This window comes from Halichoeres trimaculatus, unplaced genomic scaffold (assembly GCF_033239565.1).
Source record: "Halichoeres trimaculatus isolate MK-OKI-2021-1 unplaced genomic scaffold, fHalTri1.1 fHalTri1_scaffold_19, whole genome shotgun sequence".
NCBI lineage: Eukaryota > Metazoa > Chordata > Actinopteri > Labriformes > Labridae > Halichoeres > Halichoeres trimaculatus.
Window position 1 is genome coordinate 1,550,437 of NW_027437197.1, and position 25,959 is coordinate 1,576,395.

At 39.5% G+C, this 25,959-nt stretch overlaps 1 protein-coding gene across 1 annotated transcript in view; it reads left to right on the top strand.

The window, feature by feature from the left end:
- asmtl (acetylserotonin O-methyltransferase-like) overlaps positions 1-21,680 on the top strand; it is a 158,556-nt gene extending 136,876 nt beyond the window's left edge. The window contains exon 19 of the transcript XR_012599927.1: positions 21,385-21,680. The gene's annotated coding sequence lies outside the window, so the exon portion shown is untranslated. The remainder of the gene's footprint in view (positions 1-21,384) is intronic.
- The last annotated feature ends 4,279 nt before the right edge of the window (positions 21,681-25,959 follow it).

The following is a 25,959-nucleotide window of genomic DNA, read 5'->3' on the forward strand; positions in this document are numbered from 1 at the left end:
TATTGAACGCGTCAACTTCAAACCAAATTTCTCCCAGACATTGGTATTAACTCAAATAATCCACACATGAAAAGAAATCACAACGTTCAGGTCCATAAATAATGATTATGGTGAATTAAGTACGATAACACAGGAAAAAAAGTATTGAACACACCATGGAAAGGCTGTATACTTTGGACAGGAAATGCTCCATACCACCTGAAATCTGTCAGTAATTATTACTTGAACTTCCAATTAGTGCAAACCAACATCAGCTGGGCTAGAGCAAATTGATGGTCCTATAAAAAAGGTGTTTTTTTCACCAAGCAGTTAAATAGCACACACCTCATGATGGGTAAAGGCAAAGAGCTCTCTGAAGACATTCACAACCTGATTGTTGCTCAGCATCAGAATGGAACTGGTTACAGACTTATATCAAAGCACCTGAATATTCCAGTCAGCACCGTTGGGGCCATTATTCACAAGTGGAAGAAGCACCACCTTACCATCAACAGGCCACGCACAGGAGCTCCTTGAAGATTTCTGACCAGGGAGTCAGAAAGATAGTCAGAAGAGGACTCAACGAGCCAAGGACCACCCTGAAAGTGCTCCAGAAAGACTTGGAGGCAGCAGGTATAATTGTTACAGAGAAAACAATAGGCAATGCGCTCCACCGCCATGGCCTCTATGGACACTCAGCCCACAAGACTCCATTCCTGAAGAAAAGGCATGTTGAAGCTGGTTTAAAGTTTGCTAAACAGCATCTTTACAAGCCTGTAGAATACTGGGAGAATGTTGTCTGGTCAGATGAGACCAAAACTGAACTTTTGGGCTGTCATACTACAGACCATGTTTGGAGGAGAAATGTCTCTGCACATCAGCCAAAAAACACTACACCAACAGTGAAGTTTGGAGGTGGAAGCATCATGGCATGGGGTTGTTTCTCATCTCATGGTGTTGGCAAACTTCATATAACTGACGGAGCAATGAATGGAGCCATGTATGGGGAAATTCTTGATCTGAATCTGCTGCCATCCACCAGGATGATGAAGATGAGACGTGGGAAAAGGGTTCACCAGAGGGCACCAAAGAATATTCCAGATTTAAAGACAATCTGTGCAGAGGAATGGGCCAAAATCACACCTGAGCAGTGTGGGCCATTAGTTCAAACATACAAGAAGCTTCTGGAAGCTGTCACTGCAAACAAAGGCTTCTCCACTAAGTATTAGATGAGTCCCAGTTAGCGTGTTCAATACTTTTTTCCTGTGTTATCAAACTTAATTCACCATAATCATTATTTAAGGACCTGAACGTTGTGATTTCTTTTCATGTGTGGATTATTTGAGTTAATACCAATGTCTGGGAGAAATTTTGTTTGAATTGGAAATAAATGTGATGAGAAAAAACAGCTATCAGAGTGTGTGTTCTGGTGATCAACACACAGCTGAGATTAGTTTAGCATCACCACCCAAATGCGGCTGGTGGCACCCAGCAGTTTAGCTCATGGCCTGAAGCACGCCACGAGGCGTTTACAAACGCACACTCAGCGCTCACTCATCCTCTCAGTGTGAAAAACACACACGGCGCAGAAACCCTACAGAGACGACATTTTACTACAAAAGCCTTTGTTCGTTTTCAAATGCTACAGAACGGGACATTTTTCTACAAATGTGTGAGGAGAGTTTTTCTCTGAGAGGCCGAGTCCAGACGGTTATTTTTATCACGTTTGTTTCCTTCAAACTGGAGGACGTTTAGTTTCTGTGAGCAATAAAAAAACAGGATCTGCTCAGCAGAAATCTACCTGCACAGGAGCATGGAGTCAAAAACCTGGACCTCTTTTGACTTACAGTTAAATATTTAATGCATCGGCTTTTTGGCTTCATGAGTTTGACCTGACGAGGGATAAAAAGTTTGTTTCCTTTTAAGTGACTTTGTAGAGATTTTCAACATCAGCTCTGCTCGTGGTGTCTGGATTGCAGGACAGGATTTCGCTCCACTATCAAAGGCATTTGGAGTTCAACTGTTGTTATTTTCCAACTCTTAAGACTTAATCTATAAAAAGTATGAGTTTTTAATGACGATATTTTATGATAAGACATTCAGTATTACAGATATTTACCTTCTTATTTTAAACTAAATAAAGATCCATGCTTTTCTCAGTTAGCTGGTTCACTTCAGACACGAAGGTTTCACCTGTGATTGTAGCACGCTAACACAGGGTTTAAGCAGATCCCTAAAAAATCCTAAAGGTATTGAATTCATGAATCTAAAAACAAGGCCTTAAAATGTTTTAAATTAATCTTTAAAAGTCTTAAAAATGTTCAAACGTGTTAGTATGATTGTTAACAGTCCCAAATCTCAAAATAAATGCCGACATTTATCTTTTTTTTAAGTAATTTACTGAGTGACTCTCGCGGTAACACCACACCATCACGATAGCAAAACAAACACTGATGTCCCTAACTCTGTGTAACTCATGTGGTGTTTTCTCCATTCATGTCTATTGTGAAGTTGGTCTTAAATTTAATTTTAAACGGTCTTAAAAAGTCTTGAATTTAACTCACCTTGAGCTGTAGGAACCCTGTAACAGCATCCGATGAATCAGGCCCCGTTTTCACTGTGTTTCATCTGAAAACGCTAAAACACAGTGAAAAAATCCGCGTTTACACAGAAACGCTGAGGGACTGAAAACACTGTAGTGAGCATGCCAGGCCTGTAGGTGGCGCTATAACTGTCTTGTTTTGGTAGATCTCCTCTGAAGTAGAGTTGAGTCGATCATCTGGTGTGTTGGTGAATGCTAAGAGCAGAAATGGAGCAACAGATGCTCATTTAGTTAAAGATGGTCACAGATTCAGCAGATTGAGCAGCACAAGCCCAACACGGTAGCGTTTCAGGAAAATCCCACTCTGGAGGCCATCATCAAAAGTTTGGAAGAGGTTGGAATGCAACAAAACTTTTGCGTTTCACCGTAAAACCGTTGTCATGTAAACGGCCCCTCAGTAGCTGAGCGCTCCAGCTCTGTTATAGTCGAGTTGATGTTTGCAAAGAGAGGTTGGCGCTTTTAGTTTCTGCCTTGAGAGCACAGTTCTCCTCCAATCAAAGTGAAAACCTCCTCGATCTGAGTGTTGACTGTCAGACAGATTTACCTTTTTGGGGGGCAACATCCGGTTAGTAAAAATGAAGCCTATGCAGAAGTGCTAAAAGTCGCTGTTCATTGAGAATCCGCTTGATGCTGGCTGCAGAAAGGCTGTAAGCCACGTACACACCCAGCCATAAAAACAGACTTTTACAGCATTAAAAACATATTTACAGCCTGGTTCAAAAAACAGCTTATTTCACTATCTGCAAACAGAGTATTGTGAGTGAATTTTTTCTATCTCTGCGGTTTAGAAGTTATTAGGATCATTTGATTGTCCAATCAGAGGCACAGCTCGGGTCACGTGACTGATGAGCACACTGTAGCTGCTCGAAATGAAACTCGCAGCCTCCGACATAGCAAATGTGTCTGCGTCTGTGGATCTGCTTCATTTCGAGTGTCAGGAGAGCAGAGGCTACGTCCATGTTTTATACAGTCTATGGTCTGACGCAGCGAGCTAATAACTTAAAGAATCTGACGACTGATGACCTAATTCAGGCGAGTCCAGGGCAGCAGGGCCCGTTTAGACTACAAGTGTACTAATTATTAATTAAGTGCTTAAATTATATTTCGTTGCAGGAGCTAAAAGCTGCATATCTAACAGTGGCTCTCTAGCGCCCTGCATGCTAATGCAAGCTAATGTTTTAGCCAAAGTGTCAACAAGTCAGGGCCAGACTCCTTTCCATGAGTTGGTTCATTTCAACAACAATCAGCTGTTGAGAGTTAATTACCGGTCGTTGTTTTTGACCAATCAGAGTTAAGCATTTTGCACATCTGGGAAACAAATGACAAAAAATCTGCAGGATGTTTGTTTGTGGTGAAACTGCTCTGACCTTTAAACGGCGGTTTGTGTCTTTGTTTAACATCATGAAGCATGAAGCCGACTCTTTGACACTTGGACGACAGCATTTGAAATGTGAAGAGGCTGCAGAAACAACAGAAACACCCTCCTCACCCTCCTCACCCTCCTCACCCGTAGAAAAGTTGTAATTAACGGCACCGTACTCTGCTCTCTTTTATGCTCTCCATCCTGCCGTCTCTGCCTCTGCTGTGTGTGTGTGTGTGTGAGTGTGTGTGTTATCTGCTGCGGCCAACACGCTGAAGGGTGTAGGATGAGCCTACGTGAAGTCGATTCAGTATCAAACGTACTACACCTTAAAACAAAACCAAAAAAGCACAATGTTATTGCCTGAAAACATCCAATAATCGCCAATTAGATCATCAAAAAGCCCATTCCCTGCAAAACACCCTCCCACAAACACACACAGCCAGCGCTCAGGGAGAAAGGCGAAAGGAAGCCCAGGGCTGTTAAACTTTAAAGCTCCTGCTTCAGAAACTACATAAAATAAATGATCTGACTAAAACCATAACCCTGGGAGACCCCGCTCACTGCCTGATAATTGTCTTCTTTCATGACACCATCCATCCCAGCATTAGGCGCTGTGTTCTCAGGCCTGCTGGGTGCTATCGCAAATGAGGGGGGGGGCTTCAGAGAGGCTGACCTCCGCAGGGACCCCTGCAGCCCCCTGCTTACCCGGCCGTGGGGATCTGGGCCTACATAAACAATTTCAAAGACAAGGCTAGATTGCTGCAAACAGCCCAGTTACGCTGCTCGGGCCGGGAAAACACACACACACCACACACACGTGCATACACGCATGAAGAAATGCACGCACACACACGCTGGCTCGGGTTCCTCCTCTCTGGTTCCTCTCCCTGTCTTTCTTTGAGGCAATTGCAGCTTTCAAACAGGATCCATAAAAGATGAAACAACCTTTGCACTCGTCTCCCTCTGAAGTTTAGAGACATACCTGCAGCCAGTGTTATTAGCCGCTGCTCCTATTGATATGCAGCGTGCCCGCTGCAGCGTGTTGGCGGGTGAAAACCACTATGTGTTTCTCCCACGCCTCTTCCCTTTGGACAAACATGCGCACTCTGGCCTCCAACCGCAGGATTGTGTGGGATATGTACATCTAATTGGGTCTCAGAATAACAGCAGAGAGGAGGAAGGGTTCATCAAGTTTCTGATCCAAAGTGAGCGGTCGAGGAATTCAAAGAAACACACTAGATTGAATATATGTATGATAAGTGTTTGCATCTACAGAAGGGTGTAAAAATATAAATATAAACGTCTGAAGTCCTGCGTGGTGATGAATCCAGTCCACGCTGATCCACCGCCGAGCATTCATCATAACAAGCACAACTCAATTTAAGCTGCAGCCAATTTCCTGCCTGCATCCCGAGCCGCCGCGCTGTGGGGTTGTGCTATTCAGATCACAATTGAATTCATCTTTCACAGCTTCATCTAATAGAAGCTTCTCTAGTCAAATCCAACCCTGTTAATTCGCTCATCAATACAGCATAAGCACGCCTGCAGGGACAGACAGTGCACTAACTTAACAGGGCCAATTCTTTTTCATCAGCGTGTCCCACATTATGTACCTGGGACGTTTATTTGCTGTGCAGATAGAAACAGTCATCAAGCAGCGCCGGGCGAAAATAAAACACTCTTAGTTCTGCTTCTGAGGGCGATTATGCACCACATTCATTTCTGTTAGTGTGTGTCAGTCTGCGTGTGTGTGCCAGTGTGTCATCCCTGAGGGTTTGCAGGCGTCAATAACACTCTATAAATTCCTCCAACACATCCATAATAACTCACGATAGGGTCCTCTGCCCTCTACTTCAAAGCTGTGCTTCTGTATGTGATTGCAGACAGGAAGCAGTAATCTGCACGAGGCGTAGCTGCACAAGTGAACATCCTAATGATCTTGTTTATTAGGCGCGCGAGTCTGTCACAGCCAAATAATATGAAGCTTTACTCACAAGCGTCCTGCAAATAAGGGTAATTAGGTACTCTGTTCTCTTCAAAGCAAACAGCAGCCTTCCTGGATCCACTGATGTAGCTCTCACTGGCGGGTAATCATCACTGAGTCTGGGATCCAGGGCGTCCGTTTAAAGGCCTGTAAACACCTGACAACGAGGGCTTTAAAAGACACGGTTTGTTGGGTTTACGTCTCTGCTGTGTCAAAACATCGCCGGAAATTAGATTAAGGAAAAAAAGGGAAATTCACAGCAAATATAAAACACAGTATACAGTGCAAAACATTGAGGATTTATCAATAAATAATATAAGTGCACATGACCAGGGGTCTGCAACCTTTCATAGAAGTCATTTCATCCCGGCTCACCTGGATTAAGTCATTCTGGAGCCACTAAATCTACTTTATCTTCACAATTAAGACTTTAAAGGGAACAAATTGCTATGCATTGTTAAAATCTAGTAATTAATTATCTAAACAAGTTTTTTTTTTTGAATTTATGAAATTGTACATGTAGTGTCTTAGTTTAGTGATTTCTTAAATTTCACAAAAATCTAAAATAAATAAATAAATAAACAAAAAATTGATGGAAAAAATAAAATTTGCAAAAAAAAAAAAAATAAGTTTTTTAAAAAGGAATTTAAAAAATGCAAAAATAAAAAAGAAATTTCAAACAATTTTGAAATTTAAATTTTCAAAAATGTTTTAAAATTGGAATTAAAAAAAATTGCAAAAATTACAAAATTTAAGAAGATTGCATAAATTTGAATATGTGTAGCAAAATTTTTGCAAGAATCTAAAATAAATAAATAAATGAACAAAATAATTAATTAAAAATATAAAATTTGCAAAATTTGCTTAAAAACAATAAATAAATAAAAATTGAAAAAAGAATTTAAAAATGCAAAAATAAAAAAATGAAATTTCAAACAATGTTGAATTTTAAATTTTCTAAAAATATTTAAAAAAATGGAATTTAATAAATTTGCCAAAAAATTCAAAATTTTGAAAGACTGCATGAATTTGAAAACATGTAGCAAAGTTTTTGAAAAAATCTAAAATAAATTAATTAACAAAAAAATAAATGAAATTTGCAAAAAAAAAAAGATTTATTATAAAAAAAAAGAAATTCAAAAAAAATGCAAACATAAAAAATGAAATTTCAAACAATTTTGAAATTTAAATTTTTCAAAATAATTTAAAAACGGAATTCGATAAATTTGCAAAAAAAATTAAAAATTTTAAAAGACTGCATGAATTTGAAAACATGTGTAGCTTATATCACTCAACTCATCCTTCTTTGTGATAAAACCATCTAAACAGAATAGAAATCAGTATTTTCTTCCAGATGAGTCTTTTTGTAGATGTAGTTATCTTCCCAGGGCTGTAAAAATTGAGGTTAGCCACAGGTGCATGGAAAGTTGGTGGGCTGTTGATGTTGTAGGAGGTGAAGTAGAGCGGTGGCAGGCTTTATTGACAGATGGGATGAAGATTTAGTTCAACTAAATGTTAACATAGGATTTTATTTAGTGTCAGTGTCTTTAATCAGCAATACCCTCTGGAAGAAAAATAACTATTCTTTATTCCAATAATATTTTTTTTAAGCTACAAGGAGACACTGGTTGAAGACCCTTGGTCATGACTATGGATGGAAGGAGAGGTCGATGTCTCTTCTTTGCTTGTTGGGGACACCTGTCCCAGCACCAGTTAGCATCGACATGCCACAGGCTGCTAACAGGTGACACACGGTCTTAAATCGAGGAATCTTTTCAATCAAACCAGACAGTTTACTTCCACCACTGAGCACCGTGAGGTTCCTGCCAAACACCAAGGCCACAAAACAGGCTTCACAAACCGACGTGTGCTGCCACAGTGACTGACACTTTGTTTTTAAACTGCACACTTCTGTCTTCTCTCTGAAAGTACATATTGTGACAACCCTCCTCAATGATCCTCCCCTCTGTAACCTTTGGGATCTGATACTGAGAAACATCCCTGATTGGATTCATCCCACGGTCACTCACACGTTGCACTGAACCAACTCCTCGAATGTTTTCAGGGCTTTACGCTCTCGGCCTCCAACTCCAGCCTGACTTTGGTCGAGCTGAATGTGTTCCTCAGCTGAAGCAGACGTGTGCTGCCAGTTTAGTCGGATCAAATGTTTGTCCGGCAGAGTCGTGAAGGCCACGAGTTCTCCAAAGAGCAGAGGTGTTTGAGTTGTGAGTATTGAGTCTTCCTCAGACCACTCGACCCTGTGTGGAGCCGTTGCAGAGCATCCAGACCCAAATCAATGGTGCACTGCTCATAAGTGATGTGTGTAGTATAGGTAGACGACTCTCCGTCTGTTGACACCTACGTTAACAACACTCCACGTTAGCAAACAGATACTGTTGGCAGATTTCCACCTCAGCCCAGCTACAGAAGCCTCCAGTGGAAAAACTCAAGCCGAGGGTTTGGACTGTGGCATCGCCCAATTGACAGGGAAGGCATCCATCTGTCCACATGCAGCCTCGGTCTATTTATAAGGCTGCCGTTGACTGACAACTGCTCCTCGGGCGAACTATAAAAGACCAGCGCAGGCTGCGAGGCTGCATGTGTAGCTATTGATTAGCAGTCAGGAGAGCATAAAACATCTGGGAAACGGCGAGATGAGGAGCAATCAGGAGCGCTGGCTCTCCCTCAGGCCAAATATAGACCCATTTGCCTTTCTAGTGAGGAATATTCGCCTGCTCCTCACCTTCAGGGGGAACTATAAGTAACCCATTGTTCAGAGAGAAGCTTCTCCAAGTCTGGGTGCAGCCCTGGAGGCATTGCTCCTCTTAGCCAGTAAAATCCTTCCAGGGTCAGAGGTCAGATGTGTGTATATGACATGTTGTTATTTTACATGGCTGGATATGACCCCAGTGGGCTGTCATGGGGATTGTTGAGTTTTCTTGAATGCATTTTGTCCCATTTATATTCATATTTATCCCATAATGCCACACTGCGCTCAGTATGAGACTGAAGATAAGACTGCAGCGCCGCGTTGGAGGCTTTGATTCAGCCGAGGGGTCGGGAGGTCGCGCAGAAATGTGTGATATAGCTGTGGAGTGATTAGCATGCATGTGCATACACTTCTGAATTAAAATGAATTGATTTCTCATTGGAAAGGGTGTGTTTGCATTTAACTTTTAATTATTCAGGATCATATCAGCGAGCATATGCAACCAAAGATCATCTCACAGATCAGGTTTTGTGTGATTCACTCAGCGCTGTTTTCATTTACATAAAACCCTCATCACACAACAAACAGCTCATTCTGCAGACTGTTTCCTGTTAGGAGGCAAAATCTGCATCATTCATACATGAAAACTATGGACTTATATACGCATGTATACATATACATAGATCAAGACTTTTCCTCTCACTGGTTGAGGATTGGATCGTTCGGTTGTGTTTTTTATTTCTCTAATGAGCAGAACAAAGAGGAGCTGTTGTGTTGTTTAGTGGTGTTTTTACGAGATTCATGTTCCTGACTCTGCCCACGGTCTGGACTGATGAGCTTCACATTGAGTTGGCTTTTCTAAAAGCTGTATTAAAAAAAATAGTGTACAGTTATTATTGCAAATGCAAAATTGCGCATATTTTTTTGCACATGAGTCTTTATGCACCTGAAAAACACCAAAATATGGCTGCAGATTACATTCTTATCATGTATTTATAAAGTTAAGGTGTATGCATGAATTATTGCACACAAAACTTTCAACATATAACCCTGCACATGAAAAATTGCACATATTAAATCCGTATGCACATATGTCTTTGCATGTATATCGTTACACTGCACATGCAAAATTTGCTCATACACCATTGCATAAGAAATTTTGCACATGCATTTGCACACAAATCGTTTACACATGACAATCTTTGCATTAACACCCGTCACATAAATCAGGGGTTTCCAAACTTTACAAAACCAAGGCCCCAAAACAGCATTTGCTTTTTAAATTACCCCCCAGATTTCATGAGAATTTGGTGAAAATGAGCTCATAACTTCTGTCCAGATTGTGTTTTGCAGTGCGCCTGTACTCACAGTGTCTATCACAATCAGGTAAGGCGCCGCCATTGTAGCAGTTTGCAGCCAGAGTCTGTGCAGTAGAGACTGTGAGGGATTCTGGGAGAATCTGAGTGGAGCTGGGTGACAAAAATATAATTTTTTTTTTTTTCTTCCAAGAGTCTAATCACTTCCTGACTCTACCTCCAGACATGTTTTACAATCTCCGGGAAAAAAAAACACAAGAACGTCAGCTGTCAATCGTCAATTAACGTTACATAAAACCTCTTTTTTAACCTCTAAAAACTAATGAAAATTAAACTTTTCAGAAAAAAGAGGACTTGGATACAAAGGAGCCAAATGATATCTTCAAATCACCACAACAATCAGACGTGAGAAACATTTCTACCAGGTGTATTAATTTTTTAAAGTTTGACCACAGCCCATCTGGAATGACTGGGGAGATGGATTTTTTGAACCTATACTGCAGCCAGCCACCAGGGGGAGCAGTTTTTGGGGAGACCTCACTTTGAGCCGAGCAAGCGGACGTCCATTTTTTTTTTACAGTCTATGGTGCAAACAAATCATGACATCATCACGCTGAAGTTGCAGCTGTCACATGAGGTGCAGTTAGGTACAATTAGACACATGTAACCCGACGATTACGACACTTTACGTGTTGTACATTCAGAAAAAACTGCATATGAATATAAATGATAAAAACAAAAAAATAATACTTAGATTCCTTTTTTTCCTTTTCTTTCCAATTTTCTGTGGACCCCTTTTTTGCTCCCTAGCGGCCCCACAAGGGGCCACAGACCACACTTTGAAAACCACTGACATATTTTTCTGCAAATGCACATTTTTTAGTCATTTTGCATGTTTAAATTTGCACAAACTGTTACTGTCCTGTATCTTTAGGCCATAGCAGCCTCTACTATCACTTTTGCACAGTTACTGATGAACTGGATGTAATGCTGAGCTGTTAGTGACACATTGTATATGATTGTGATCCCTGAGCCCCCCTCAGAGCCCCCCGCTCCCATGGAGCTCACATTTTGAGAGTCATTGCAGCTGAGCTTTAGTAAAACACTATGAGGATCATTAACTTGGTGCCGTTCCCTCTCGAGGTCACGGTTAGTAAGGCGATACAGCTGATTCTGTGAGCGCGGCTCTCTATTCTGAAAATATTTGTCCAACTTTGAATGTTTAAGTGTTCAGTTATCGACAAAGCTTTTTCTAAATTTCAGCTATTTCTGTCAGGGACGAAGTGACTGGAAAGTTTTGGCCGTTGAAAAAGTCATTTTGAGTCTTAAAGCTACAGTTATGGATCCAAATCAGGCTCATGTGCCGTCCTAAACTCCTCACTGATTTTTCATTAATGCAAACTGAGAGCTGCCCGACATATTTTATGCTAATGACTTTCCCAACAACCCAAACGTCCCCAGAGGACTCAAATCTGAATTCACTCAGTCGGGTCTGACCTTCTGACCTGGAAAGTTTGGGTTCAGACCAGAGCCTCAAATTTAATCTGCTCGTCCGCTCCGAGCCGCCGTCTTTGTGGATTTGCAGCAGAGGACTCGTGCTCGACGTGACGGGAAGAGGTGAAAATCCAGTTTAATGTTTGATTTCTGTTTCAAATCACCTCTGCACAAAGTTTCTGCAGCAACAGAAACAAAAAGTGAGTCAACTTTTCACATTCATGTCGTCTCTGTTTGGTCAGAGAGGAGGAAACTCAGGGAGCAGAAAATAAAACACCCTCTGCTCTGTATCTGCATTTTTCTGCTTAATTAGCCGGACTGAGAAACCGGAAGTTGTTTTGATTTGCATCCATTAGTTTGGGACCTTCTCTCTGGAAGTGAGGGATAATGATTTCCCCTGAAGTCTTCCTTGTTTGCAGGCCGAGCCGAGCAGAGTGAAGCTGAGCACATCTCCATTCCTCAAACATGTTTTCCTGCACAAATTGCAGCGCTGGGCTGTTTGCTTTTTCATTAACATTCACCCTCTGTCTGAACGGGTACCGCTCCTGCTCCCAAAACCTCCTCCCCGAGACCTGCAGAGGACACGCCGGCTCCTCTGTCTCTGCTCCCTGAGATGAGATGGGATGAGGAAACCTTCTGGCTTCATTTTAATCATCTGTTTCCCAATTATTTCACGGTGGGAGAAACAATCGCAGCCAGGATGAGTTGGAAAGTTTGCAGAAGGATTTACTGTGAATGTTTGAGTTTGCTGGAGAGCGCCGTCGATCATATACGTTACACGCTTTAACCACGGCCTCTGGATCCTCCAAAGGGATCCTCTTCAGACTCCAGCTCAAAGACTGTCCCACATCAGTTGTGTAAACATTTCTCGTCTGACAATGAAAGAGTTTTTATGTCTCTCAAAGCTGGAATCAAGCAAAGAGAAGTGAGCAACATGACAGCAGACAGTCAGGAAAGCTCTGAGGACTTAATGAGATTCAGGTTGCTCAGACGTCATCATCTGGCAGCAGAAACCACAAAGAGCGTTTCTGCAGATGTCCTTTGACTGAAATGACGCTGACTTTCTGAGCATGTGTGGACGAAACGCTTCGTAAAACTGATCAGAGTCGAATCATCGGAGCTGTTATCAGTCAGGTCCAGACTTTATCACTCAGACTGAGCAGATCTCTGCCAACCAGAACTAGATCACACAGATTTAATATTTTTACAGCTTAATTTACAAAAGTCAACAATCAAACCCTCCTGGCTTTAAAGGTGCAGTCTGTAGTATTTGGCAGCTTTCAGCCAAACTGTGAGAGAATAAAACTTTTACGAGTGATCATCCAGATAAACACAGCCTTTAGTTTTTGTTCATTTAGTAATATCTTTTTGTATCTACACATGTGAGTCCACATCTATGGAGGCCGCCATCTTTCTCTACAGTAGCACAGAACAGACAAACTGTTGGAAAATGGAAACACCAGCGTTTCTAAAAACCTTTCAAAGTTTTTTTGCTCTCAAGAGGTGATTTTACAGAAGTTTATCTCAAAAGTGAAATGGAAATAGCTGTTTTTTTTCAACAGGACTTCAGAAATATCACACAAAATAAGGTATTGATGCTTTTTCAATTTTTCTGAGCGTGAGGAGAAAGAGGGGGAGAAGAAGAAGTAGAAGAAGACAAAGAAGAAGAAGAAGAAGAAGAAGAAGAAGAAGAAGAAGAAAAAGAGAAAAAAGAAGAAGAAGAAGAAGAAGAAGACAAGGTAAGAACTCTGAAGAAAAATAAGAAAGAGAAAAATGAAAAGAAACAGACGAAGAAGAAGAAGAAGAAAAGAGGAAGAAAAAGAAGAAAAGGAAGGAAAACAAAAACAAAAACAAAAAGACAAAAAACAAGAATAGGAAGAAAATTAAAAACATAAAAGAAAGAGAAGAAGATGAACAAGAAGAAGAAAGTAGTTGATGTGGGCAGGATAATGTGATTCCATTTTTCAAGGTTGGAAGATCAGTTACCAGAGATGTCAGGAGCTTTTTGTCCTTGAAGGCCACCGTAGCTTTACCAACAGGAGAGTGTAACAGAGGAGTGTTTCAGACCAGAATCTGCAAAAAAACACCTGAAATCTTATCAAGTGTTTTTGTCTTATTTCAAGTAAAAAACTTGAATTGAGCCACATTCATCTGAACAGTCCAGAAAAATTTCTTCTTTTAAATCATTTAGAGACAAAAAATGAGGTCTGAATTACTGTAACAAGTAAAAACAAAAATCTGCAATGAATCCAGAAAATTTTGCTCAAAAGTTAGCTTGAAACTAGAATAATGTCTTAATAGAAGAAACTTTTCTTTTGTTCCAATGACAGATTTTTTTTTCCTTGTTCCAGTAATTTAGACCTCATTTCATCCTTAAATAACATGAAATCAGACATTTTCTGGACTGGTCAGGTAAATTTGGCTCCTATTAGGTCTTAAAAGACATTTTCTACTGAAAATGAGACAAAAACACTTGATAAGATTTCAATTTTTACCAGTTTGACCTCTAAAGAATTTCCATTTTGAAAAAGTCACAAATTAAAACACAAACTAAAGGAAATGTGTCACATTAAACTAAGTCCCACCTCTGACAGGGCAAGGAGCCAATCAGAGGTTAAGATTTATGGACGGCTCCCTGTTGGCCAATCAGATTTCAAACCCCTGATTGTTCTTCTGGAGGTTTAACTCTTTCTCTCTCTCGCTCTCTCTTACACACACACACACACACACACACACACACACACACACACACACACACACACACACACACACACACACACAGGTGTGCAGCCTCTGTCACACAGACGTTGATTCTCTCTGAGTCTCATCAGGACAAAGTTTCTCTGAGTGTTCAGATATTTGCTCTGCGTTAACATGAAACCACACTGGATGGATGTGTGTGTGTGTGTGTGTGTGTGTGTGTGTGTGTGTGTGTGTGTGTGTGTGTGTGTGTGTGTGTGTGTGTGTGTGTGTGTGTGTGTGTGTGTGTGTGTGTGTGTGTGTGTGTGTGTGTGTGTGTGTGTGTGTGTGAGTGTGTTTGAGATGATCTTAAGTTAATTTGTCCAGTTTGAGATGAGGAATCACACTTAGTTTTGACTCTGATGCTGAAACCCTTGATGACCCTGAGGTGTTGAGTCTGTCTCAGCGTCCTGTCAGACTCCTGTTTCCTCTCTAAATGAAGATTTGTGTAAATTTGAGCCCGAGCAGCTCAGACTGAATCGAGTGAGCGGCGGCGAGCAGAGAGCCGCCTGCAGCTCTGATGAGCAGGAACTTAAAGTGCTGTTTTCTGGGATTATTGATCACATTAATACACACTGATTATTTACTCAGGGTGAATTTGTTGTCTAAACACCGGTTTGAAGCCCGGTAATTAAAAACAGCTTTGAAGACGACTCCAGTAAAGAGGTTTGACGTTTTAAGGAACATATTTTTGAAAACAGCTCTAAGTGAAGTCTTTGTTACTCCACACTTCAATGGAGCAGGTTTCACATCGAATTAGGGTCTGAAGCAGCAGCTGGATGTTTATTTGTTCCATATTCACCACGGCGTGACACAGAGGAGAAGAAAGAGGACGAGGCGTCACGGATCAGGGAGTCTGAAGTCATGTGACAGACGACTCCGACTCCAACGTTAGGGCAGTTCAAAGAGAGTCTGAGACAGGAAGTGGGAGGACGGGCGTCTGATGTCATCACTCTGTCTGAAGCTGGTCCTTCACTTCACACTCCAGAGGGTGTCATCGTTTTTATTTACGTTTTATTATTTTCAGGAAAACAAAGAAGCTTTCGATTTTAGAGATGGAAATTAAGGCTCCTAGTTTGTGCTGATTGTGGCGCCCCCTGTGGACAAAGCTTTCTTTTATTCATTTATTTAAAGGGACAGTACGTGCTGATACATACTTTTTTCTTTCTTTCTTTCTTTCTTTCTTTCTTTCTTTCTTTCTTTCTTTCTTTCTTTCTTTTTCCTTTTTTTTCTTTTTTTTTTTTTTACAATTTTTTTAAATTAATTTTTCACTTTCACAAAAAAAGGATAAATATAAGGTATGGTCTTTACAACAAAATAAAAAATAAAAACAAGCAAATTAATATTTTATAATATCAGTATTATATTATTTATTTATTTATTTATTTATTTATTTATTTATTTATATTGTTATATCTTAAAGGGGCTGTGAGAAGTTTGAAAGTGATCCTGAAAACGTCTCCCTTCTAGATATCTGCCTGATCATAATCCACACTTTAAAATGAGATTATCAGCACCAAAATCACAGGTTACAAGTTTTTCCTAAATGCTACTTCTTAGCTTCCCAATCAGGTTGAGCAGGACCAGACTGATTTACAGCACGTCCCAGTCTCTATGACAACACCACACCAGTTGATGAAGTTTAATAGAGAGAAATTTTGTAGTGATGGTGGACACTGGAGCCTAACTGTCAGACAGAAAAAGGACAGAAGAGCTGAAGAGAGAGAAACAGGAGAGAGATAGAGCACAAGCTAAAGGCTAAAAGGGCTAATCTGTTAGTGCTAATGTTGACTCCAACCCACAGTCAGCAGTTATTCTGCAGTGGTCTGTTCAAACTTGAGAGTCTATCAATAAAATATAGAAAATGAAGAGTGAGGTTAGGTTAGCTCTGATTGGTCGATGACTGGCAGGACATGACCAGGATTTATGGATACACCCAACCAGTCACCTTACCTTTGACACTCACATGAAACATATCCACAGGACCTCTTTTCACTTCCTAAGAAACATTGCATAACTCCGCCTACTGAGTCTTTCAGACGCTTAAAAACTCGTCCACGCCTTTGTCTCCTCAAGGCTCGAGCAGGAGTCTACAAAAACTCCAAAACATCCAAAACAGCGCCGCTAGGATCCTGATGAGGAAGTATGATGACATAACACCCATCCTTCACTCCCTCCACTGGCTTCAGGTCTCAATCAGGATCTAGTATAAAATCTCCTTTCTAACTCATCATTGCTTCCACGGAAACGCCCCCCATATGTAAAAGATGGGTAACAACTACCTCCTTCTGCTCCCCAGGACCAAACTGTGTTAGCTCAGCCGCTCCTCGCTAGTGGAATACCCCACCTGAGCACTCGAGGGCTCCACAAGCAACAGACAGGCATTTAACCTGTTTGTAATCTTGTTTTTAATCTTGCTTCACTGTCGCACTTTGAGATCATTTTGATGAAAAGTGCTTTACAAATGAAACTATTTACGAGCGTTACACATTACTGACACGTCTTACAGCGCTAGGCTGCCGATAGCGCTACATTTAGCCAGCTACTACAACTTTAGCTTGTTGTCACGTTTCAAACCGTAGCACTAAGTAACTGTAGTGATAAATACCTTACCTCATGGCGTTGTATCCGGTAAAAAGTTGACTTAACAAAACAAACATGCCTTGCTAAAATTCATTTACAACAGTGTGTGTGAGACCCCAGGCCAGAAGGTGGCGCTGCAGTTTAATAAAACAAATCCTTAATATTTACTTTTTATTGATGTTATTTCTCTTTTTTGCTTTAAATAAGTGGTTTTTATCCTTTTATTTGAACACAAAAACTAAAACAAAAAAAACCCTTCATGCTAATGAAGCTAACTTTGAATTTGAATTGATACTTCAGTGTTGCATCCATGTAAATACGTCAGAGTTCACCTTAAGACTAATTTTCATCCATAGCCTCAGTCAGGTCAGAATAAAGCTTCAAACCACAGGAGGAGATAAATATAGAAACAAAAACTAAACACATTCATCACCAGTTTTCATCAGATTTACGAAAGAAAACTGAACGTTTCGGGATGTGTGGATGTGTGTGTCTCTAATTTACACCTGCAGCAGTTTTACAGGTCACATTAAAAAAAACATATCATTAAGAAACAGCTGAAAATGAACCAAACATCAACTCGAGACCACAGACTGTAAAAATAAATGGACGTCATCGAAGTGAGGTCTCCTAAAAACTGCTCCCCCTGGTGGCTGGCTGCAGTATAGGTAAAAAAAAATCCATCTCCCCAGTCATTCCAGATGGGCTGTGGTCAAACCTTAAAAAATTAATACACCTGGTAGAAATGTTTCTCACGTCTGATTGTTGTGGTGATTTGAAGATATCATTTGGCTGTTTTGTATCCAAGTCCTCTTTTTTCTGAAAAGTTTTGTTTTCATTAGTTATATGAGGTTAACGATGATTGACAGCTGACGTCCATGTGTATTTTTTTTCAGACTCTGGCTGCCAAAATCCTCCATAAAATCTACTTTTCTGCACAGCAAACATGTTTTCCACAGTTTTCCAGGCTGAAGAATCAAAAACTAAAAACAATCCATGAATCCTGATCCTTACTTTTTGTAAGTTTATTAGTTTTGTTGCTGTTTCAGTCTCTCAAAGAGGAGCACAGAGAGGGAAAGCAGCAGAAGCAGGAAGTGCCGGTCAGAGATCCTCTGAGCCCACTGGATGGAGCTGCTACGACACCCAGCAGCAGCGAAACCCACAAAACCCAAAAACTAACCCGAAAATTCAACCACAGACCACAACATGCAGGTCAGAAGCTCCCAGCTCGACCTCAGCTGCTCACATATCTCTTACTACATCTGTCATTCAATTTTCTGCAGCTTTAGTGGAAGTGGAAAGAGCCCAGCGTCTGTGGGAAAACATGACTGATATCAGGTTGTGCAACATGAAAACAAACTTCAATTACTCCTAAATTTACATCCAGTGTTTGTTCTGAGCCGTGTTTGCAGATGGAGCTGATAAATTAAGTAATAGCCCCACATTAGGCAGCAATAAGACATAAAATGTGCTGTTTTACTGCGATAACTGGCTCTGATCTGAAAATAAACCTCTAATGACAGAAACATAAACGTCTGAACGCAGCGTGAACTTAACGCTCTGCTTTCTTTTCCCATTTTTCTAACTTTAACTCCTTGATACTTTCCACCTCCACGGCTCGGAAAAAGAAAGACAAAGTGTTGACCCAGGCTTAAAATGTTAGTTTTAATATAGTTGTGCACTGCTGATGACTCCAGATACATTTATGAACATTAGCCAACAAAGCGAACCCGAGTCTAGCCCAAACAAACGGGGGATGAAAGGCGGCCTTTGATCCCGGGCCGGCCGGGGTGACTTCAGCACTTTGGGCTCGATTGTTTTCAGCTGAGGTTTCTCTGGGTGGCTTCACTTCAAGCTACGACTGAAACTGCCGGAACAGGATTTACTCTGGATTTACCAACCACAAAGTTGGCTCAGAGGAAAAAAAAGCTCTCAGCTAAACCAAACAGACGCTTACTCTGAGAGCAGCCTGCAGTTACTGGGATCCAGACGGACTGGAGAAACCCAGAGCCCAGGACTCCTCGTCTTCTCAGGCCCGGCGCGTTTTCACACCAGCACAGCTCAGGACAGCTCACATTCCCTCTGATCATAGTTGTGTGTGACATTTCAAAGAGGATTACGAGAATGAAATGTGATAAAAACTATTTCCATGTGACCCCTGAGCACTTAACCTCTGATAGGCCAGTGCAGCGCAGCACCAGGGCACAGACTTCTCCCCGGGAGCGCCGAGCCGTGCAGAGGTCCGGGTGGGATTACCAGCGGGCGAGGTTATCACAGAAAGATCTAATGGGAGTAAAGTCTATCACGGCGAGATTAAAGGAGGAGTTTGAACGTGAAATCTGATGTTTAACGGCAACTAGCTCATGGGAATCAGACGAGTTTAACCACGGAAAGGTTATCAGAGAAAAGAGCGGCGGCCAAAGACTGGATTTTAGGAGACGAAATATGGAAGATCTTAAATCTTAAAGACAAAAAGGAAGGTCAAAAATATCTTTATGATCACATTTAAGAAACCTGGAAAGTTTGTAGTAAAACCTGACCTTCGTAAATCAATCCAGAGGAATGACCAAAACTTAAAGTCAAGTTTTATAATCAGACAGAAATCAGCAACTTTTACTTAAATGTCTGACTGTCAGGGTCACGTACAGTCAAGAACAAATATTTACCCTGCAACAAACTGAAATCTTATCAAGTGTTTTTGTCTTATTTTCAGTAGAAAATGTCTTTTTAGACCCAATCTGAGCCATATTCGCCTGACCAGTCCAGAAAAATGTCTGATTTCAAGTTATTTAAAGACAAAAATGAGGTCTGAATTGCTCGTAAAAAGTTTTAAAAAGTTTTAAAAAGTCTGCAAATCAAACAAGAGAAACGTTTTTGCATCAAGACATTATTCTAGCTTCAAGCTAACTTTTCTTTTTCCATTGGTAGATTTTATTTATTTGTTACAAACAATTCAAATATGGCTCTTATCAAGTATAATAACACAATTTGACTTAAAACAAGACAAAAACACTTGGTAAGATTTCAGTTTTTTGCAGTGTATATCATCAAACTTTCTAGAATAAGGGAAAAAACTGCACTGATTGAATCACTGATGAGATCTCCAGACAGAAACCAGAGCTCAGTTCAGAGAAACAGAAACATTTTAAAAACTCGATCGAAAAAAAAAAAATCAGCAGACTGATTCTTTGCAGTTTGGAAAAAAAAATCTGAGCCTGAGATCAAAAAACTTGAAAAGCTAATCTGCTAATTGGTGTTGATTTCAGTTTCTTAAAGGAACCAGAGCATACCGTTTTTTTCAACCAATAAAAGAAATTGAGATTTAACGGACTCACAATGACGGGAAAACTTTAAAATCTACTTATTGATGGTTAAATATGAAGAAATAAACTTTTTAAGAATCAGAACATCAAGAGAAAACTGAAATGCTAATTGGCTAACTGGCTAATTGTCCATAAAACCAGATATTTGTACAAATGTCTTTAGACAGTGAGGAATTATAGACGTGTGTCTTTAACTTTTAAAAACATAAAAGACAGTTTAGAATCAGTAGAAAAGTAAAACTTGAAGCCTTCAGGTGAAATAAATAAATAAAATTAAACTAACGTTTAAGCTAACATGCTAATCAGACACAAAAATAGATCTTATTCCAAATTTTGAGAATCAGAAACATCTTTAAATCCAATCAGACATAAAATCAGACACAGTCTGCAGAAAGCAGAAAAAATCAGCTGATCAGGAGTTAAACTTAGAGAAAAAACTTTCCTCTGCTTTCGTTAGACTCTGGACCAGGAGTCAGTAATAAAGTTTGACTTGCGCTGAAAAACATCAACATGTCCGTCCATTAAAGCCTGTTTCGTTGTGTATTTGTCGTCCATTAGCTCGCCGTGTTGTGTATTTGTTCCAACACAAACAGCGTTACGAGCCCGAGCATGTTGACAAAGCGGCCACGGCTCATTGCTGCGTGATGGATGGCCGTGTGTGCCATGCTAATTATTAGCTCACATAAAAGGATGCTGCCATTAGCAGAGCGGGCCCGCCGGGTCCCAGCCGGAGGGTCAGCGGGTAAATACCGAGCCATCAGTCTGCGACCATATCACTCAATCTTGATGTATGAGCGCAGAGGTACAAATTAAACGCGCGGCGACCTCCTGAAGGGGGGGCACTGCGCTCAACAGGACGCCATTTGGGCTAATTCCTGCACGGGTTCAGACAATAGGCCACTATACCACATGGTGTAATTACTTTGTGTACACACATCTGGAAGCATCTCCCCGAGGACGCTGGAGTCTACAAAAGAAGAAAGAGGAGGGCTGTGTGTGTGTGTGTGTGTGTGTGTGTGTTTCTACACTTAACCTACACTGAGGGGTTTCCAGGCCGTTACGAAACTCACTGAAATTAAAGATAAAGTCCTGATATGATCAATAATTACCCTGATCATTATATGTTTAATGTCTGTGCTGCCCCAGGTCAGCGTCCCTGAATCAAACACAGCTCCACCCTCAGAGAAAACTCACACTGACACTGACTCAGCGTGTAGAGATGAGATAAATGAGAGGATGAGACGTAACGCTGTCAAAAACTGACACAGACTGTCCCACTCTGTCCCCACAGGTTCACTTTCTCAGTTCCTGAAGTTTCCTTCACGGCGTCTTTTCACCGGAGGAGACATCGGGGATGTTGGGCGTCTGCTCGCCCAGCCAGAGGTGAACGCACCGACCAGCTGTGAGAGGTTTGGGGTGTTTTCAGTCTGCTCATCAGGACAGGAAGTGGTACGTTTATCCCATGTTGAGCTGATCCTGAGCCAATCTCTGGTTGACAAACACAAGCTGCTAGGGTTAGCCACAAACACACTTTGACGTGTCGTTCATGGTGGTTTGTTTTTCATGTTTGGAGAAGCATTTGTTGTTCAGTATTTAGAGAGAGTAAATGGACTAAAATTCTTCTCTGTTCGCACTTTTTAAGTTTTTTGTTTGTTTGTTTTTCTCATGGCAGCGTAACTCTTATGAATGAACAGGAGGATGAGTTTTTCAGTCAGTTGGTTTTTTTTTTAATCATGTTTTTTGTCCTCTCATCAGTGACGCCAAAAAAGACCATCTTCTCAAAAGTAAAAGTGTTTAAACTTAGTCTTTAGAGATACATGTATTCCTGGGATTGATACCAATGAACAACTTATATCTTTGAAATTAAAAAAATCAGGGAAAGTCTGAAAAAAAGAGTTTAAGGTGTTTCTTTTTTCATTATTTCTTAGATATTGATGTTCCCAAACTTTATTTTCATGCATTTTAACAGAAAAAAAAACATCTAAAACCTCATATGCCTCAAAAATGTAAAAACCAAAGGCTAACCCCTGAGGTTTGTTTCAGATTTTGAACAAAAACAAAACGCAACAAAAACACACTGAGAACAATTCTAGGATGGGTTTAATGGCAGCTCAGTGGAAAATAAGTCCTTAAAGATTATTTTTTCTTTTTTTCTTTATTAAAAAAAAAAACCTTTGGTGAGAAAACACGAGGGCTAACTTCTTTTTTTTGTCTGAATTTCGACCAAAAATAATATCCAGCAAAAACACACTGGGGACACTCTTGGGGCTCTTATAAAGACAACATTGAGGTCAATAATCCATCTGCTCTGAAATTGTGATGTTTTTTTTTTTCCCCCAAAGTTTCGTTTGTCAACAAACACTGACCCCTGAGGTTTTCCTCCAAATTTTGGCAAAAAATAGAATTCCTTAGAAACACACTGGGGGCAGTTTTGGGACTCCCTTAAAAACAGTAAGGGGGTTAATACGCCTTTGGTGTTTAAATTTTGAACATTAACAAAAAAAACAAAGGCTAACCCCTTACATTTTTTCACAAATATGACTAAAAATAAAATGCTGAAAAAACACACTAGGTGCACTCCTACAACCCCAGAAATGACACCTAGGTGGTAAATAAGTTCTTAGTGTTGAGCTTTTGGGGAATTTTTAAACTTTTGAAGTTTTGGTAAGAAAAAAAAAAATCAAAGGCTAACCCCTTACATTTTTTCACAAATATGACCAAAAATAAAATTCTGTAAAAACACACTGGGGACACTCCTGAGACTCCAAAACGACCCCTAGTGGTAAATGAGCTCTTAGTATTGAGAATTTGGTGATTTTTTTAACTTTTGAAGTTTTGGACAATTAATAAAAAACCAAAGGCTAACCCCCTTACATTTTTTTCAGAAATTTGACCAATATAAAATGCTGAAAAAACACACCAGGGACAATCCTACGACTCCAAAAACGACAACTAGTTGGTAAATGAGCTCTTGGTGTTGAGATTTTGGTGATTTTTTCAACTTTTGAAATTTGGACAGTTAAAAAAAAAACCAAAGGCTAACCCCTTACATTTTTTTCACAAATATGATCAAAAATAAAATTCTGAAAAAACACACTGGGGACACTCCTAAGACTCCAAAAACAACCCTTAGTGGTAAATGAGCTCTTGGTGTTTAGATTTTGGTGATTTTTTCAACTTTTGAAATTTGGACAGTTAAAAAAAAAACCAAAGGCTAACCCCTTACATTTTTTTCAGAAATATGACCAAAAATAAAATTCTGTCAAAACACACTAGGGACACTCCTGAGACTCCAAAAATGACCCCTAGTGGTAAATGAGCTTCAAGTGTTGAGATTTTTGTGATTTTTTTTTAACTTTTGAAGTTTTGGACGGTTTAAAAAAAAACAAAGGCTAACCCCTTACATTTTTTTCAAAAATTTGACCAAAAATAAAATGCTGTAAAAACACACTGGGGACACTCCTAAGACCCCCAAAACACCCTGGTGGTGAAATAAGTTCTTAGTGTTGTGATTTTGGTGATTTTTTCAACTTTTGAAATTTGGACAGTAAAAAAAAAACCAAAGGCCAACCCCTTACATTTTTTCAGAAATATAACCAAAAATAAAATTCTGAAAAAAAAAACACCTGACACTCCTTAGACTCCAAAAACAACCCTTAGTGGTAAATGAGCTCTTGGTGTTGAAGTTTTGGTGATTTTTTAAACTTTTGAAATTTTGGACGGTTAAAAAAACCAAAGGCTAACCCCTTACAATTTTTCAGAAATATGACCAAAAATAAAATTCTGTAAAAACACACTGGGGACACTCCTGAGACTCCAAAAATGACCCCTAGTGGTAAATAAGCTTTTAGTGTTGAGATTTTGGTGATTTTTTCAACTTATGAAATTTGGACAGTAAAAAAAAAAACAAAGGATAACCCCTTACAATTTTTCAGTAATTTGACCGAAAATAAAATGCTGAAAAAACACACTAGGTGCACTCCTACAACTCCAGAAATGACACCTAGGTGGTAAATAAGTTCTTGGTATTGAGATTTTGGTGATTTTTTAAACTTTTGAAGTTTTGGTAAGAAAAAAAAAATCAAAGGCTAACCCCTTACATTTTTTTTTTTTCAGAAATATGACCAAAAATAAATTTCTGAAAAAACACACGAGGGACACTCCCGAGACTCCAAAAACGACCCCTAGTGGTAAATGAGCTTTTAGTATTTAGATTTTGGTGATTTTTTTAACTTTTGAAGTTTTGCACAGTAAAAAAAAACCAAAGGCTAACCCCTTACAATTTTTCAGAAATTTGACCAAAAATAAAATTCTGTAAAAACACACAAGGGACACTCCTGAGACTCCAAAAACAACCCTTAGTGGTAAATGAGCTCTTGGTGTTGAGATTTTGGTGATTTTTTCAACTAATGAAATTTTACACGGTTAAAAAAAAACAAAGGCTAACCCCTTACATTTTTTTTTTTTCAAATATGACCAAAAATAAAATTCTGTAAAAACACACGAGGGACACTCCTGAGACTCCAAAAACGACCCCTAGTGGTAAATGAGCTCTTGGTATTGAGATTTTGGTGATTTTTTTAACTTTTGAAGTTTTGGACGGTTAAAAAAAAACAAGGGCTAACCCCTTACATTTATTTAAAAAAAAATTTGACCAAAAATTAAATTCTGTAAAAACACACTGGGGAAACTCCTGAGACTCCAAAAACGACCCCTGGTGGTAAATGAGCTTTAAGTGTTGAGATTTTGGTGATTTTTTTTACTTTTGAAATTTTGGACGGTTAAAAAAACCAAAGGCTAACCCCTTACAATTTTTTCAGAAATATGACCGAAAATAAGATGCTGAAAAAACACAATAGGTGCACTCCTACAACTTCAGAAATGACACCTAGGTGGTAAATAAGTTCTTAGTGTTGAGATTTTGGTGATTTTTTTTTACTTTTGAAGTTTTGGACGGTTTAAAAAAAAATCAAAGGCTAACCCCTTACATTTTTTCACAAATATGACCAAAAATAAAATTCTTTAAAAACACACTGGGGACACTCCTGAGACTCCAAAAACGACCCCTTAGTGGTAAATGAGCTCTTGGTGTTGAGATTTGGTGATTTTTTCAACTTATGAAATAATACATGGTTAAAAAAAAACAAAGGCTAACCCCTTACATTTTTTTTTCAGAATTTTGACCAAAAATAAAATTCTGAAAAAACACAATAGGGACAATCCTACGACTCCAGAAACGACACCTTAGTGGTAAATGAGCTCTTGGTGTTGAGATTTTGGTAATTTTTTTAACTTTTGAAGTTTTGGTAAGAAAAAAAAAATCAAAGGCTAACCCCTTACAATTTTTCAGAAATTTGACCCAAAATAAGTTGCTGAAAAAACACACTAGGTGCACTCCTACAACTTCAGAAATGACACCTAGGTGGTAAATAAGTTCTTACTGTTGAGCTTTTGGTGATTTTTTAAACTTTTGAAGTTTTGGTAAGAAAAAAAAAATCAAAGGCTAACCCCTTACATTTTTTCACAAATACGACCAAAAATAAAATTCTGTAAAAACACACTAGGGACAATCCTAAGACTCCACAAACAACCCTTATTGGTAAATGAGCTCTTGGTGTTGAGATTTTGGTGATTTTTTCAACTTTTGAAGTTTTGGTAAGAAAAAAAAAAAACAAAGGCTAACCCCTTTCATTTTTTTCACAAATATGACCAAAAATAAAATTCTGTAAAAACACACTGGGGACACACCTGAGACTCCAAAAACAACCCTTAGTGGTAAATGAGCTCTTGGTGTTAAAATTTTGACGATTGTTTCGACTTTTGAAATTTTGGACGGTTAAAAAAAACCAAAGGCTAACCCCTTACA